The sequence below is a fragment of the Felis catus genome, chromosome X (genome assembly GCF_018350175.1).
Source record: "Felis catus isolate Fca126 chromosome X, F.catus_Fca126_mat1.0, whole genome shotgun sequence".
Classification (NCBI taxonomy): domain Eukaryota; kingdom Metazoa; phylum Chordata; class Mammalia; order Carnivora; family Felidae; genus Felis; species Felis catus.
In genome coordinates, this window is record NC_058386.1 from 77094464 (window position 1) to 77112130 (window position 17667).

The 17667-nt window shown below is 35.9% G+C and overlaps 1 protein-coding gene across 4 annotated transcripts in view; it reads left to right on the forward strand.

Moving 5' to 3' along the window:
* DIAPH2 (diaphanous related formin 2) overlaps window positions 1-17667 on the forward strand; it is a 1008663-nt gene that overhangs the window by 911826 nt on the left and 79170 nt on the right. The gene's annotated exons all lie outside the window — the stretch shown is intronic.

Consider the following 17667-nt stretch of genomic DNA (forward strand, 5'->3'; position numbering starts at 1 on the left):
AAAGCATTTTGCCACACAGGCAATGTTATAAATGGTTGTTTAGTTCACCCAGGATAGCCAATAATGTCACTAAAATCTTACATATTCTCAGAGGAACAGTAGCAAACACTTTTGTTATTCTAATAATTAAACAAAAGCAATATCACTGAATAAGAGAATTTTATATTTTTGGCTTGAATGGTGATACTTGAGGAAAAACAGGTTTAATTATAAAAGGATGAAGAGGTAGATTGAGATTGTTAAGTCTCTGACTAGGACTCAAGCATTTTCTTTGACTCATAGGCAGTGTTAAAGAGTTTAAATGATATATGTTTTTCATCAAACCAAATTGAATTTTAAAACTTGTGAACTTTTGATTCTCTTTTTTTGGAAATGGGGTTTTATAATGGGATGGCAATACTATTGTTGAAGTCAGTTACTGACTAGAGATCAAAAGAAAACAAGAAGGGGAGGGTGGAGATATGGTGCCAAAGAAAAATTTTGAAGAGAGGAGACATACAAATATGAAAGATAGATAAATAAATAAATATGTATATATGATAGTATGTGTATTATCTTTTTCAAAGAAAAGGGGATTCTTGCCTGTTTCTTCAGTTCCCAGGCTATCCTATATACATACATACATATATATACATATATATACATGTATATACACGTGTGTGTGTGTGTGTGTGTGTGTGTGTACTAAATAGAAAAGTTGAAATATGTTAGAGAGGCTAAGCTGAGTTATACTATAAAGAGAAGATACAGGAGAAAAGAATAAACTGCAGAATATACATTAGTTTTGTCAGGGAGAAAGCTATTTACTTTCTGTTGGTGTTGTATAGGATAGATATTGGAATGGGGGAAAAACATTGGGAATATGCTGCCATGAGTATAAAAGGTTGAGTCAGAGGAAGATAATGGGAAAAAAATCAGTTTTGTTTCATTATAAATGGAATCCTCCTTTGGTGTCCTTGGAGAGAATTCAGTCACTACATCATTTTCCAATCATGTTTTATTCAGATTGATTTTTACTTTCATGCAGTTCCATTGCAGTAGGGAACTATGGGAGTAGCTTGGCTTTATTCAGGTTATACAGGTGTGATAGATTTCCAAAAATCACATTATTTGAGCTGTCAATGAGGAAAAGAAGATAAGGAACTACCCGTAGCATGATTACTTTGAAGGGAGAAAAGAAAGGTGATAGAGGAAGGATACTAAGTCATTCAAAAAATATTTATTGGGCTATGTGCTAAGCACTGTGCTGAGTGATTGGAGATACAGAGGAAGAAGTTCTGGGAATACAGTGGTAAACATATTGTCTCTGCCTTCACATGGGAGGCAGGTACAGATAGGTAAATTGGAAACTGCAGAGAATTGTTTTAAGTGCTAATGTGGAAGTACTATTTGAGTATTAAGGACATATATAGAAATGTCATCTAACTCAGACTTTAGCAATTAGAAAATACTTCTTAGAGTGTTCTAAGCTGATACCTAAAAGATGGACATGAGTGAAACAGGAATAGAGGAGATGAGAGGTAAACATTCCTAGCAGAAGAAATAATATTTAAGACTCAATCATATGGAATTGCTGGAAGGGAAAATGGCCAAGTAGGAGGATCCTAAGCTCAACTCATCCCATGGATACAACTAGATAACATTCACATTGGCATAAACACCCAGAAAATGACACAAAGACTGGCATAATGATCTCCACAACCAAAGGTAGAGGCTATATCAAAGAAGGTAGGAAAGGGAGAGACACAGTTTGAGAACTAAACAGACTGTGCTGAGCAGGGAGCATGATGAAGTGCAAGAAATAGATGATCACACTGGGGACCCCCACATGGGGAAGATAAACACCCATAACATTTGGCTTTGAAAGCTAGTGGGACCAAATATCATGAGTTCTTACAACCAGCAGGACTTAAAGCCTATAATTCTTTTTTTTTTTAAGTTTACTTATTTATTTTGAATGAGAGAGAGAGAACATGAGCAGGGGAGGGGCAAAGAGAGAGGGAGAGAGTGGATGCCAAGCAGGCTCTACACTGACAGTGCAGAGTCTGATGGGGGGGTTCCATCTCACAAACGATGAGATCATTACTTGAACCTGAATCAAGAGTCAGGCGCTTAACCTTAAAATTTTTTTTAACGTTTATTTATTTTTGAGACGAGAGAGACAGAGCATGAACAGGGGAGGAGCAGAGAGAGACAGAATCTGAAACAGGCTCCAGGCTCTGAGCTGTCAGCACAGAGCCCAATGCGGGGCTCGAACTCACGGACCGTGAGATCATGACCTGAGCCGAAGTCGGACGCTTAACCGACCAAGCCACCCAGGCACCCCAACCTTAAACTGAACCACCCAGGTGCTTCTAAAGCCTGAAGTTCTAAAAATCAGCCAGCTGGGCTTCAGGAGAGCTCTGGGGGCACTAGAAAGCTAATGAACTTCCTTCCCTTAAAGACACAGCAAGACAAATAGCCCCTGCAGATACAGCTTAGAACCAGCAGTTTGAAAAATGCCTGGGGCACATAGGAAGGAGAGTGATTTCTTCTTCACAGAGCTTGTCCCTGAGAGACAAATGCCATTCCTCCCATCCCCACCAGTGTAAACACAGGGAACCAGAGCAGCACCTACACTCACTGCCTAACTTGCTTGCACCAAACCTACCCTGCAGCCAGTGGATATGCTCTTCTTAGTCATACTTGCCTCAGTCCCAGTGCTGCAGGGCCCCTGCCCATGAAGACCAGCTCAAACTTTGCCACCACTGTGTCTGCCAACCCATGCCTTTTCCAGAGCCTCGGTCCTGGTGGCAGTGGTGTGTGCTGTAGAAGCCTGAAGCATACCTTGAAAGTGCATGCCCATCCCACATGCTCTTTGCAGATCCTCTTAGGCTGGCCTGGTCCTAGGAGCAGCTGCTCCAAGTCTCATTAGCAAGCCCACCAGCATGTACCTTAATAAAACACACCCTACCCCTGCCAGGGACCAAACACTGCCTACAAGAGGCAAAGAGAGCCACTGCAGAAAACTAGACTGTAGGCAAAACTGACAACAATACAACAGGCACACAACAACACAGGAGTCACTCCCTGAAGGGCCAGATCCTGAGAAATGGGACACTGCCCTGCAGGGCATTTCAGAACTTATTCTTCATAAGGCCATAACCTTCAAGGACGGGAGATGCAGCTGACTTTCCTAAACACAGAAACAGACATAAAGAGTTAGTCAAAATGAGGAGACAGAGAAATATATCCCAAACCACAGGAAGAGACCTAAGTAAAACAGATATAAGTAATATGACTGATAGGGAATTTAAAGTAATGATCATAAAAATACTCACTGGACTTGAGAAGAGTAGAGAACATCAGGGAGACCCTTAACAAACAGAGAAAAAAGAACCAATCAGAGATGAACCATACAGTAAATGAAATTAAAAATATACTTGATGGAATAGACAGCAGGCTAGATGAAGCAAAGGAATGAATTAATGACCTTGAAGACAGAGTAATGGAAAGTAACCAAGCTGAGCAACTGATAGGAAAAAATCAATTATGCAAATTTAGGATAGTCTTAGGGAACTCAGCAACTCCATCAAGTGTAATAACATTCATGTTATAGGGGGTCCCAGAAGAAGAGAGAGTAAAGGGGAAAACATTGTTTGAAGAAATAATAGGTAAAAACTCCCTCATCTGGAGGAAGGAAGCTGATATCCAGACCCAGGAAGGCACAGAGGTTCCCCAAAAAGATCAACCCAAGGAGTTCCACACCAAGACACATAGTAATTAAAATGGAAAAAAGTAGTGGTAAAAATCTTTAAATCAGCAAGAGGAGAAAAGATAGTTACATACTAGGGAAACCTCATAAGGCTATTGGCAGATTGTTTCACAGAAACTTTGAAGGCCAGAAGGGAATGGCATAATATATTCAATCTGCTGAGAGGGAAAAATATGGAGCCAAGAAGGCTATTCAGCAAGGCTATCATTCAGAATAGAAGGAAAGATAAACAGTTTCTTAGGCAAAGAAAACCTAAAGGAGTTCATGACCACTAAACCACCCCTGCAAGAAATATTAAAGGGAACTCTGTGGAAAGGAAAGACCAGAAGTGACAATATGAAAAATAAGTATATCTGTAAGAGTCAGTCAAGGGATTTACAAAATAAGAGGATGTAAAATATGATACTATATACCCAAAATGTGGCAGCAGAGACAGGTAAAGAATGGGGTCATAAGAACTTAAGTGACCATCAACTTAATATAGACTGCTATATGCATAAGATGTTATATACAAACCTAATGGTAACCACAAATCAAAAACCAGTAAGAGATAAGCAAAGAATAAAGACATAGGTTGTAGCAACATTTTTCTAGATATGTCTCTTGAGATAAGGAAAATAAAAGCAAAAATAAACTATTGGGACAACATCAAAATAAAAAGCTTCTTCATAGCAAAGGAAACAATCAACAAATCTAGTAGTACCCTACTGAATGGGAGAATTTATTTGCAAATGACATATCCAAAAAGACTTAGTATCCAAAATATATAAAGAACTGATACAACTCAATACACAAAAAATAATCTAATTACAAATGGGCAGAAGACATGAGTAGACATTTCTCCAAAGAAGATCTACTGATTGCCAGCAGACACCTGAAAAGATGTTCACCATCCCCTATCATCAGAAAATACAAATCAAAACTACACTGAGGTATCACCTCACACCTGTCAGAATGGCTAAAATCAAAACCGCAATAAAAAAAAAAAGTGTTGGTGAGGATGTGGAGAAAAATGAATCTTGTGCACTCTTGGTGGGAATGCAAACTGGTATAGCCACTGTCGAAAACAGTATGGAGTTTCCTCAAAAAGTAAAAAAAAAAAAATAGAGCTTCCCTATGATCCAGTGATTGTACTACTGGGTATTTTGCCCAAAATATACAAAAATGCTAATTTAAAGTGGTATATGCAACCCTATGTTTTATAGCAGCATTATTTACAACAGTCAAATTATGAAAGCAGCCCAGGTGTCCTAAATAGATTAATGGATAAAGAAGTGGCATAATGCAAAGTGAAATAAATCAGAGAAAGACAACTAACATATGTTTTCACTCATGGAATTTAAGAAACAAACAAGCAAAGGACAAAAAAAGTGAGAGAGAAACCAACTATGAAACAGACTGTTGTCTACAGAGAACAAACTGATGGTTACCAGAGGTGGTGGTGGGGGGTGGGTGAAATAGGTGATAGGGATAAAGGAAAGCACTTGTTGGGATGAACACTGGGTAATGTATGGAATTGTTGAGTCAATATATTGTATGCCTAAAACTAATATAACATTGTAAGTTAACTACACCGGAATTATAATAAAAACTTAATTTAAAAAAAAGACTCAATCTGGGGCACCTGAGTCGCTCACTCGTTAAATGTCCAACTTCAGCTCAGGTCATGATCTCATGGTTTGTGAGTTCTAGCCCTGCGTCGGGCTCTATTCTGACAGCTCAGAGCCTGGAGCCTGCTTCAGATTCTGTCTCCCTCTCTCTCTGCCCCTCTCCAGCTCATGCTATGTGTCTGTGTCTCAAAAAATAAATAAAAATGTAAACAAAAATTTTAAAAAAAGACTCAATCATATGGCAGGGAACCTGGAGAAAGGGCTAAACAAACATGCCAAACAGGATTTTCAAATCTGGCAGAGATGTAGTATCTTGAACTTGATCATGCTCTACCACAAACATCTATATAAGCCAGATGAAAGACAAAAATTGCTTTTGAAGTTATGGGAAAGCTGTCAAGACAACCAGGACTTAAAATCATGAGTAAGGAAAACTAGAGAGACATTAGCCATGTTTCCCTTTGTGGCATTTGCCAGCTTTTGGTGTGTGATATAACATATTCACCAGAGATCTCAGCTATCTCATAGGACTGGGGAGAGAAAAAACTGGAGGGCTGGTCAATGGAGGGCTCCTGAGGTGCCTCAGGAGCCAAAATGTTTAAGAGAAGGTATGAGTAGAAAAGTGAACTTGACACTCAGTAGTTTTTCCCTCTGACCACTTGCCAAAGTATTCAGCTTTGCATGTCATGAGAAGGCCTAACTAGTCAAGCAGAATATGGTTGATAGCAAAGTGGAATTTTCCTCAGTCCCATAGTTACTGAAGAAACAACAGTTAATATTCACAACTTTTCATGGAGAAGCAACTCCTGTAAACATCTCAGGATTTTAGGGACAGCTAAATAATCTACACTCTAAGAATGAGGGTGAACTTGAGGTACACTGAAACTTTTAAAGACCAGTTCAACTTATAGTTGTACTATTTTGTTAGGTTAAGGTGATCTGCCTCTAGCTGCCTACAAATGATAGGCTAAATCCTTTCTGGAGGAAAATACCATCCAGAGTCTCTACATTTATTCACACAAAATGCCTGTATTCGATCAAACATTAATAGGCATTTGAAGAACCTGGATCAAGGGAAAATCAGAAAATAGAAGTAGACCTATAAATGGTCTAGATATTGGCATTCACACAGACTTTAAAATTACTATGATTAAAAAATTACTGTGATTAATATGTTTAAGAAAATAGATGACAACATGGAGAATTTCACTGGGGAACTGCAATTCATTTAAAGTATAGAATAGTAAGAAAGGTAGAAAGTATCCTAAAAATTAGTGAAGATTGTTTCAATAAGGAAATAATTGGTTGACACTGAGTGATGCTGCAGAGAGGTCCTTTGGATGTAGTAACAAGGAAGGTAAATATTGGGAAGGCCTTGGCTTTTGTAAATAGTTTGTTGGTGACCTTGAATGTAAACAGTTTCATTGGAGTGGTGCACATAGAAGCCAGGATGATGATAAGGACATAGATTTGAAGTGAGTAGGGAGGATAACTGTGCAAAATAGGAAGCCTCATGGGCTTAAAGTTGTGGTTCATGAATTTATAGGGACATCAACATAAATGGCTCTGTAATTTTATCTAGTAACACTAATAAACTAAACTTGGGTAGAAATACACTATAAGTTGGACTATTGGGTTGACTCAGTTGGAATTTTGTCAGCAAACTTTTAGAGAAGTACAGTAGGGCAAGGGAATTAAGGAATTAGTGGGAGGGGAGATAAGAATACTTTAGGTTGGAAGTAACAGCTTTCTCATCTTAAAGTGATTTAGACAAATAAGCATTTATTCTCACAAAACAAGTGTGGAAATAGATGAATCTTCCTCTTTATCAGTGACTTAAGTGTGTTATGGCTAGAATCTAATCCTTGTTGGTCACGAGATAGCTCCCATGGCTTCAGGTAGCCAATCTGCATTCAAGGCAGGAATAATGGGGAAGGGGGAAATGCCAGCTTTATCTGTTGCTTTTATCAAGAAAACTTTCATAGCATCTCATTGGCAAGAACTGTATTATATGCTTTGTTGCAAAGGATGCTAGTAAAGTGGGAATTTAGTTTACTCACCCCTAAAGATGGGAGAGAACATAATTTGACAGTGGTTATTGGATTACACAACCATTAGTATCTGCAACAAAACAATAGATATACTATGAACTCTAGGCTGAACAGGGAAAGAAGTTAGGACACAAAGGGACTGATAGCTAAAAACAAAATAGGCAGGGGGACAGGGTGTCCAGAAATAAATGCCTTTTAAACTGAAGAACAGGTATAGTAGGAGGCACTATGTGAAAGAATTGGAAGCACAGAAGGTTGTGGTCACATAATAGGATGCATGAAGTTACTATTTATCAATTTCTGAAGTTAGAGTTACTTAAATTTGTTTTAATTACTCTCTTGAATGAGTTGCCTAGAGTCAATGATTGAAATACATGTGAGTGGGGGGCAGGATGGGGGAGTAAGAAGTATTTATAAAGCTCATGTGGTATACTGACTATATGAGTACAAAAATAATCTCTACAAATAGAAAATAAATGTTCATTAAGATTTCATTAAAAATCACAACAAATTCATGATCATGTTCTCATTACGGTCTATTAATTTTTAACATAGTACCATTTGCTTTTGACCTTGATTTAAAAATTAAAATAATTCACATTATTTCTAGGGTGGCAAAATCTTAGGTTGTTCATTTTCCTAATTATTATTATTCTTATTGTTATGGTTGGTGTACTAGCATAAGTGAGTTTTCACAGCCATCAAGGTTATGGGGGATTTCCTTCCCTTCCCTTCCCTCTCTCACCCCCTTTATGTTCCTTATATGCTTACTTTTCTACTTACGTTCTGCATCCCTTTCCTTTCCTTTCCTTTCCTTTCCTTTCCTTTCCTTTCCTTTCCTTTCCTTTCCTTCTTCTGTTTTTCTCTCTTTCTTTATTTCTAATAGTAGAAAAAGTAATAAGTTCTGTAGATTGAGAACAGGGAGCCTGTATACAGAGACATACTTAGACACAAATCATGCCATCATGAATCTGAGATGATTTTTAGAAGTGATGTGTATTCTAGTTAAATCTACTCTACTACCTGAATTTTTAAAGACTTAGCATACATTACAATTAAAATTCATTTTAGGGGTGCGTGGGTGGCTCAGTTGTTTAAACATCCAACTTCGGCTCAGGTCATGATCTCACAGTTCGTGAGTTCAAGCGCCACATCGGGTTCTCTGCTGACAGCTCAGAGCCTAGAGCCTGCTTCAGATTCTGTGTCTCCCTCTATCTCTGCTCCTCCCCACTCACACTCTGTCTCTCTGTCTCTTGCTCTCTCTCAAAAATAAATAAAACATTTGAAAATGCATTTTAGAGTTCCATTCTATTTTAACAGACTACAATTAAATGCATATATACACATAATGTCTATTTATATGAATGTATCTATATGCATCCCTGTACATGCCAACACAGTACTTTACTGAAGTAAACTTCCAGGGTTGGAAAAATAGGCTTCTCTAGTCATATAGACTGCTTATTAATACATTGCAATCCAGTTTTTACAGCAGTGATTATTATAATTTATTAGTCCATCACTATTTGGAATAATAGCTTTTCTAATGTAATTAACCATTGAAAGAAATACATTTCAAGTGTTCTACATTGTGTTTCTAATTACTTGTAACTAAAACTCTAGAATTTTAAAATCCATTTGTCTTATGAAAGGCTTCAGTACTTACCCCTGTTGTTGTACTATTACTTTAGATTAGAGTAACTTTATTTTAAAATTACATGTCAAATACCATTTGCTGGTTGTAATGTGAAATGAATGGCTACACTCTGAGGGAAAAGCCTGTTTGGCATTTTTTAATATCATATACCTAAAACAGAACTTCCAGAATGATTAGACCACATTTGGCCCAATGTAGATCTATTTGTACTTGCATAATGCATTACATGTACACATTGTTATATTTTATGACTATTTGGGTGCATTGATTTTTCTATAAAGAGAACTATTATCCACATCTTTTTGCATAGAAGTATACATAAACATGGCATAGATAAACAACTTACTAAAATAAAACTGATGTTTGGCACAGCTATTATTAGTGCCACAGATTTTACAACTGTAATATTTCTGAAACACCAGCTTGAACACTTTGCAACTTTTTTTTTTCTGGGTGTATGCAGAGACAGTTTGGTAAGTTGCAAAACTTCTACATTTAATTTTACATTCTAGTCTAGGCCAAATCTTGTCACTAAATCCGATTCCATCTTGAATTGTGGCCTCGTGTCATCCCCAGAAAGAGGCTTTCCCCCCCACACTGGGCCAGTTAGCGATTTGAAGCAAATGAAGCAGCTCTGCTAGCAGGAAAATATGAAGAATGTGAAAGACTTAGAAATAGGTTAACAAAATGCGAAAAGTAAATCCAAAATTCAAAAGTACAGCAACTTTGTACTATTTTTGTCTTGTGGTCCTGTTTGAAGAAATGTATAAAATTATTATGAGTAAATTAAAAATCACTAGTGTACTGTAGAAGTGAACTGGCCATTATTCCTTTCCCTCACTTAGCATAAAATAGCATCTAAAGATAGTTCCTAATCGTCAGGAGGAGCCTTTCGATTGACTGTGCGATTGTCTTGAGGACATGACAGTTGACTTACAGGAGAGTGAACTAGCCCAGCAATTGGAACGAGACATGGAAATGTTTGATTTACCTGCTATATTTAATAGGTAATTAGTAAATTTTTATCTTAGTGGACAAATCATATGGATTGGGTTCCCAAAATTCATCTTTCTTTTCTAAGTTTTTTATTTGCAATAATTTCAAATACAAAGAAAATTGGCGAGAATAATACTGAAGATTCCTGTATACACTGTACTCAGATTCACTGTTTTAAACTTTTGGCCACATTTGTTTTGTTATTCCCTGTTAGTACTTCAGTGACTGTTTTCTAAGAACATGCTTGTTCTCTTAGGTAACCATAGTAAAATTATCAAATTCAGGAAATATATCATTAATTTAATACTTTCATCTAATTGACAGTCTATAGTCCATATTCCAGTTGTAGCAGTTTTCCCAATGATACCTTTTAAACCATTTTCCCCTCCAATACAGGATCTAGTCCAGGATCACATAGTGCATTTAGTTGTCTTGCTTTTTAGTCTGCTTAACTGTGGATCAGTTCCTCATGACTTTCTATCACCTTGTTAAACATGAAGAATACTGATCAGTTATTTTGTGGAACATTCCTTGGTTTGGATTTCTCTCATGGTTACATTCAGATTACATGGTCCTGTACGGAATATTTCATAAGCAAATTATGTTCTCTGTAGGATTTCACACCTGGAGACACACAGTGTCTCTCCGTCCCTCATTTGTGATGTTCATTTTGATCACCTGGTTGATGTGTTGCCTGGTGTCTCCACTCAATAGGTATTATTTTTCCTGTTCTAACTAATAAGCAGTCTGTGGCAAGATACTTTAAGACATGTAAATATATCAAATCTAGATCAAACTCCCCTCCTAGCTTTAAAAATTATTGATTATTCTTACATGAACCAATCTTTACCACAATGGTTGCAAGTCATCTTGTGTTAATTTCTTTTGGAGCAAGAAAAAAAGGTAATTTATTCTGGTAAGTTTCAGAAAAAATTAATTGATCTCCTTCGACAGTGTTCTAATATGGGAAATTGTTTTCTGTGGATTCACACAGAGTAGTGTATTCAGTCTAACTCAAAATGAGCAGAAATTGAAATCAAAATGATTTTTGCTCTAGAATCAATATACATATTAAATGTTCCCCAACAATTTATAAACTCTTAAAACAATACTCTAGGTATGTGTAATCACAATTTCAGTGCTTTTTGAAAAAATGAAAGTATTTTTAATTGATTAAATGGCAGAAGTCTGTATTTTTCAACTCTATTATTTTTCTAGAATTTATGTGCTTATAACTTTTCAGCCTCTGTTTTTTCATGTCTTTAACAAATTATCACCTCATCCATTTAGTCATGTTCCATCTAATTTGTGTATTTCTATTCTTCCTTCTTTCTGCCCTTCCACATTACCTAAATCCTTTGTGGTTGAGATTACTTAAATTTTTCAACCTGGTTTTCATTTATACTTATAAATTATGTGTATCATTTACTTTAAAAGTATCTTGGCCTTGGGGCGCCTGGGTGGTTCAGTTGGTTAAGTGTCCGACTTCAGCTCAGGTCACGATCTCGCAGTCCGTGAGTTCGAGCCTCGCATCGGGCTCTGGGCTGATGGCTCATAGCCTGGAGCCTGGTTCCGATTCTGTGTCTCCCTCTCTCTCTGCCCCTCCCCCCCGTTCATGCTCTGTCTCTCTCTGTCTCAAAAATAAACAAAACGTTAAAAAAAATTTAAAAAAAATGTATCTTGGCCTTTTTCTAGAATTGGAGAGGAGACTTTTCAGGCATCACAGTGAAAGAGATTAAAGTTGTATTATATCAATATTATAAAATGTATAATAGTTGCTAATTGATGTTTTATATATTCAGTGAATTTTACAAAGGCAAATTCTATTCATTGTAACAAGCCTAATTTTAACATTTGAGTTTAAAGTTTTTAATTTAAAATTTGAATCTTTTTAAAAATTTACCATCCCCATAAATAGCCAATAATTTTACTATTTCATTGAACAAAATTTCAGCATTCTCATGAATCCTAACTACATAGTATACACATATGTAAAGTAAAATAGATTTTAAAACTGGTTACAACTTTTTGATTCCTGAAGTATCTAATACATTTTTAATAAAAAAAAATTATGGAAATTGGGTTCATTAGTTACCTTATTCTTATCACATTATTAGTGATATGACATGTAGATAATAATATGTTCCCTTCATGTGATAAGAATGGCATTTTACTTCTGTGGTCCTCCTTCTAAAAACTCAAAACCTAGTCTAATCATGAGCCTAATAACCAGACAAACCCAAATTGAGAGATACTGTACAAAGTACTTGACCATTGTTCCTGAAGCTGTTAAAGTCATCAAAACAAGGAAAGCCTGAGAAATTGTCCATCTAGGGGAACCCAAAGAGATATGATGACTAAATGTGATGTGTGGTATCCTGGATGAGATCCTGAAAGAGAAAAGAACATTATGTAAAAAGATAATCTGAATAGAATATGGGCTTTTACTTAATGATAATTTGTTTTGGTTCATTAGTTGTAACAAATGCATCACATTAATGTAAGACAATAGCAATAAGTGAAAGTGGGCACAAGTATGTAGGAACTCTGTACTATCTTTGCAGTTTTTCTATAAATCAATTTAAAGTTATTCTAAAATAACAATTTATTTAGAAATTAGGTGCATTGGGAATATTATATTTCATATTAGATGTGAAATTAGAAATTCTAATATCAATTCCTGAAAATATAAAATACTATAAAATGTTTTTTATACATCTTAATGAATGGATAATGCCCAAGGTTATTATCATCTAGCCATATATGTATTAAGTTTTATTTATTTAAATAATCTCTACACCCAATGTGGGGCTCGAACTCATGACCCTAAGATCAAAGTCGCATGCTCTTCTGACAGAGCAAGCCAGGCCCCCTTTTCTAGCTTTATATTTTTAAAATAACAGAGAATAAATATAATTTGATACTAACTGGCATACTGATCACTATTAATCAACATTTCAAGTACTTTATGTTACAGAAAATATGAAAATAGTAGAAAATGATTAAAAGACTATGGTCTCTATACATGGTAATAGAGGTAAACATAATTTATACAAACAGACATATATTATTCATTCCAGTTTCTTTTGCATCTTTAGGGAAAGTACTGTCTACATGAGATAATTGCTTCACACTTCATGGAGATGCCATACAAATAAAACACCAAGAAATTGTAAGAAATTAAAGGAGTTTACTAAATGAGGAATTAGAGGAAAATGCAGCTAAGTTGATTATAAAGAGAATAAGTTTTAAAATGTATTAATGGAGGGGTTCCTGGGTGGTTCAGTTGGTTAAGTGTCTGACTTCGGCTCATGTCATGATCTCAATGCTCATGAGTTTGAGCCCCACATCAGGCTCTGTACTGACAGCTCAGAGCCTGGAGCCTGCTTCTGATTCTGTGTCTTCCTCTCTCTCTACCCCTCTTCCTGCTCATGCTCTGTCTCTCTCTATCTCAAAAATAAATAATAAAACATTTTTATAAAATAAAATAAAAATAAAATAAAATGTATCAAAGGAAACTAAGGCTCAGCTATTACAATATGTGTCATTTTACGGACAAAGACAAAATAAATTTATTTGCAAACTTGATACCACATTTTACCTTGAATACTGAATGTAAAACTTTCTACAAATAAACATCCTACTTATCAAACTACTCAGGTGTGTTATTGATGTACAAAGCTATATTAGGACTTCTGGGTCTTTACAATAAAAATATTTTAAGCCAACTTTTTTAATTTTTAAAAAAATTCCCTTGGTCTGATCTGAATATATTGTAACTACATGAAAATTATCCTCTATATTCTGATCAGCTATTTTTTAAATAAAATATTGTGGAGGTATGACAAATATCCTAAAAGACAAATAGCCATTTAATATTTTTACCAGAGTATGTGAAATTACCAAGGCCTTCAAATATTCCATACTAGGAATACTTGTTTATAGAGTTTCTACACTAGATCATTTACCTCTTCTTTCAATGCCATTTTGCTTTCCATCCTCTCCCCCGTAAATCCAGTAGCCCACTCTAGCACACTTTTCAAGTGTGTTGACATATTGGACATATACCTTGGGGCACCTGGGTGACTCGGTTGGTTGAGCATCAGACTCTTGATTTCAGCTCAAGTCATGATCCCAGGGTCATGGGATCAAGCTCTGCACTGAGCGTGGAGCCTGCTTAAGATTCTCTCTCATTCATTCTCTCTCTCTCTCTCTCTCTCTCTCTCTCTCTCTCCCCCTCTCCTTCTCCCTCTCTGTCTCTCATTAAAAAAAATCATAAAGAAAAGAAAATTGTGTACCCTGCAACCTTATAAAACACTGTTGCCAAAGAATATGTCATCAGGTTGAGTAGGATCCAAAAGAGACCTGTATCATACAAAAATTATACAAAATTATACACAAGTGAATAAGGCTAAAATGCATTTACTTACTGTTGAATTATAAGCAAATCACTGTGATGTTACAGTACCTATTTTTCTATTCATAAAAATCTGAATAAACGATGATCCCTGTCTTCAAGGAACATACAGTTCATTGGAAGAAACAAATATACATGTAAACAATTTTAATATGATACATATTCATAATTCTATAATAGAGGTAAAATCTAAATTATATGGAAGTATGAAGAAAGGAAGGGTTGAATTTTGCTAGGGACCTCTTGGAAACATTCATGGCATTAAAAACTATCTGAACCAGGTCCTAAATGAATGGGTTAAACTTTGACAGGTAAAGTGGAATAGGAGGAGAGGGAAGTAACTGCAGGGTGGAATGTATTTCAGGCAGAGGGAACATGATGTAGGAAAAATGTGCAAGGTTGATAAGTAGTCCAGTGGAACTAGAGTAAGAAGTCAGATCATAGAAGACAAGATAATTGACTGGGGAGCTGTAACAGCATTCTATATGCAGTGGGGAGCCATTAAAGGTTTTGAGCAGTAGAATTTCAGAATCACACTTGATAATTGAATGATCTATTGGGCAATCATAAATGGTTAAAGAAAGGGACAGACTGTTTCCAATTCTGTGTCTCCCTCTCTCTCTGCCCCTCCCCCATTCATGCTCTGTCTCTCTCTGTCCCCCCCCAAAAAATAAATAAACTTTGAAAAAAAATTAAAAAAAAGGGGGCGCCTGGGTGGTGCAGTCGGTTGAGCGTCCGACTTCAGCCAGGTCACGATCTCGCGGTCCGTGAGTTCGAGCCCCGCGTCAGGCTCTGGGCTGATGGCTCAGAGCCTGGAGCCTGTTTCCAATTCTGTGTCTCCCTCTCTCTCTGCCCCTCCCCCGTTCATGCTCTGTCTCTCTCTGTGCCCCCCAAAAAAATAAATAAACTTTGAAAAAAAAATTAAAAAAAAAAAAAGAAAGGGACAGAGACCACTTAGATAATGCAATAATATGGCTAAAGTTTATGTAAGTAGATTTCTTAGCTTAATTTTAACAGGTTAGTGTGTGTGGTAAAAAGCCTTTGTGATGGTCCCTCATGATCCCACCTCCTGCTATTTATGTCTTTTGAATGTGAGCTCAGCCTTTGTGATTTGCTTCTACAAAAGAATACAGGAAAACTAATGGGATGTCACTTCTGAGATTAGGTTACAAAAAGATCCGGCTTTCTGCATGTGTTCTGTATCTCTCTCATGGATCACCAAATGCCATATTGTGAAGACACTTAGGCAGTCTAAGGAAAGGACCACCTGTCCAGGAATTGATGACTGCCAGCACCTGTGAATGAGGTTGGAAGGATATCCTGTCTTTCTCTCTTGATCTGGTTGAGCCTTCAGATAAAATCAAAGCCCAGGCCAATGGCTTGACTGCAACCATATAAAAGACCTTGTGCCATCACCTAAGCCAGATTCTCAAATGTAGAAACTACGTTAATAAATGTTTATATTTAAGCCAATGAATTTTAGTATAATTTGCTAGGCAGCAATAAGTAACTCATAGTAGGTCAAATCCAATATCTATCTTGTCTTTGTGCTAAATTATTCAATATTTCATTTCTGTCAATTCTAAATATAACATGGCTTAAAGATTATCAGATTGTTAATAATATCCAGAATATTTTCCACATCGCTTTATATAATCTTAACTGTTATATTTTTGTAATTTTTTTTCCCATTGGTAGTAATTCTAGTTGTTTGAGCTGTGTGTAAAGTGCTCATTCATAAAAACTTTTGCAATCCCTTAACATTTACACTTTTAGAGAAATGAAAGATACAGGATTTATATGTAAGAGAAGTCTTAGGAACCTATTTTAAAATTAGACATTTCTTGTATTTTCTGTTTTTTAAAGTTTTTAGAGTACCATAGTTAAAGAATACTAAATTTAAGGATTCAGTGCAGCTTTGGTAATGAAAAAAAAAAGTACTGGAAAATAATTAAAGAAGTTGCTAATAAGTTCATTAATCAAGTGTATCTGCTGCACATTATACTGAAACAAATTGAAAAGGATGCTGTGCTAACCAGAAACTCCCTCTCAAAGTCAAAAGTAAAGGTAAACTAAATTGACTTTTCCTTAGCCGTTGATTTCTATCTGAGTAGATCTATCTCCAAAACACTGAATAAAGAAAGTTGCATCTATGCACAGATTCAACTAAGATTCTACACTTACAGTTAGTTCCTTGGTACTACAAGATTACTTTCAAGCATATTTCATCAGTCTGCTTTTAGTTTTTGATTTTTGCTTGTTTTCATTTGTAACACACTGACCACTTTCATTTTCTGCATGGTACATATATTTGGAAGAAAGAAAAACTAAGAACACCTTGCTCACTGCATTAAGACAACTTGTTTTGTAACCCAACCAAAAGAATTAAATAGCTTTATACATAGGTTACCAAAAAAAAATCTATCAGTGGAAAAAAATATTGTCAATAGTCAGAATGACTCCACTCCAGTATTTTCCACTCCCTATGGAACCATAGCTAAAATCATGGCAATGAGGCATTGTAAACTGAAAAATGTAGTCAGATTTTCAATTATGATTAGGGTAGATCTTCCAGAGAGGCCTCTGCAAAAGGTCCAAGGTTCTCTAAAGGGTAAAAGGGGTGACTAAATTATGACTTAAAACAATATAATCCTACCTTTCCTTTCTTGATGCTGACTTTCAAATGTATTAGGCTTTTAAAAAGCCAAATCCTAGAAGAATTTACAGGTTCAAAATTAGAATTCACTTAAGTTTCGTTAAATCTGAACCAGAGAATAGCCCGTTTCATTTTCTGAAAGCAGAATAATTTAGATTTAAATTAATAGCCTAGGAAGAGGAGACAGGTGACCTGGCAATACTATTGGCCTCCTTGGTATGGACAGATGTATATGATAATTCTTTCAAAATATTATTTTGTTTATTCCTTAAATTTTGGTACTCAGTTGTAAAGGAACTCAGCAATACTAGACTTTTGATGTATATAATAGGTATGAGTTAGAAATTCACAAACTCAAATACATAAGAAATGTAATTTTCTTTATTTTTTGTAACAACTTAATTCTATCTTGAGACCCTATCCTACTGGGTGGTACCATGCAGAATGAGAAAACAGAGGAAAATATACACAAATTTATACTTCATATGCCTCACCACATTATAAGGATACAGTACCTATTCATTAA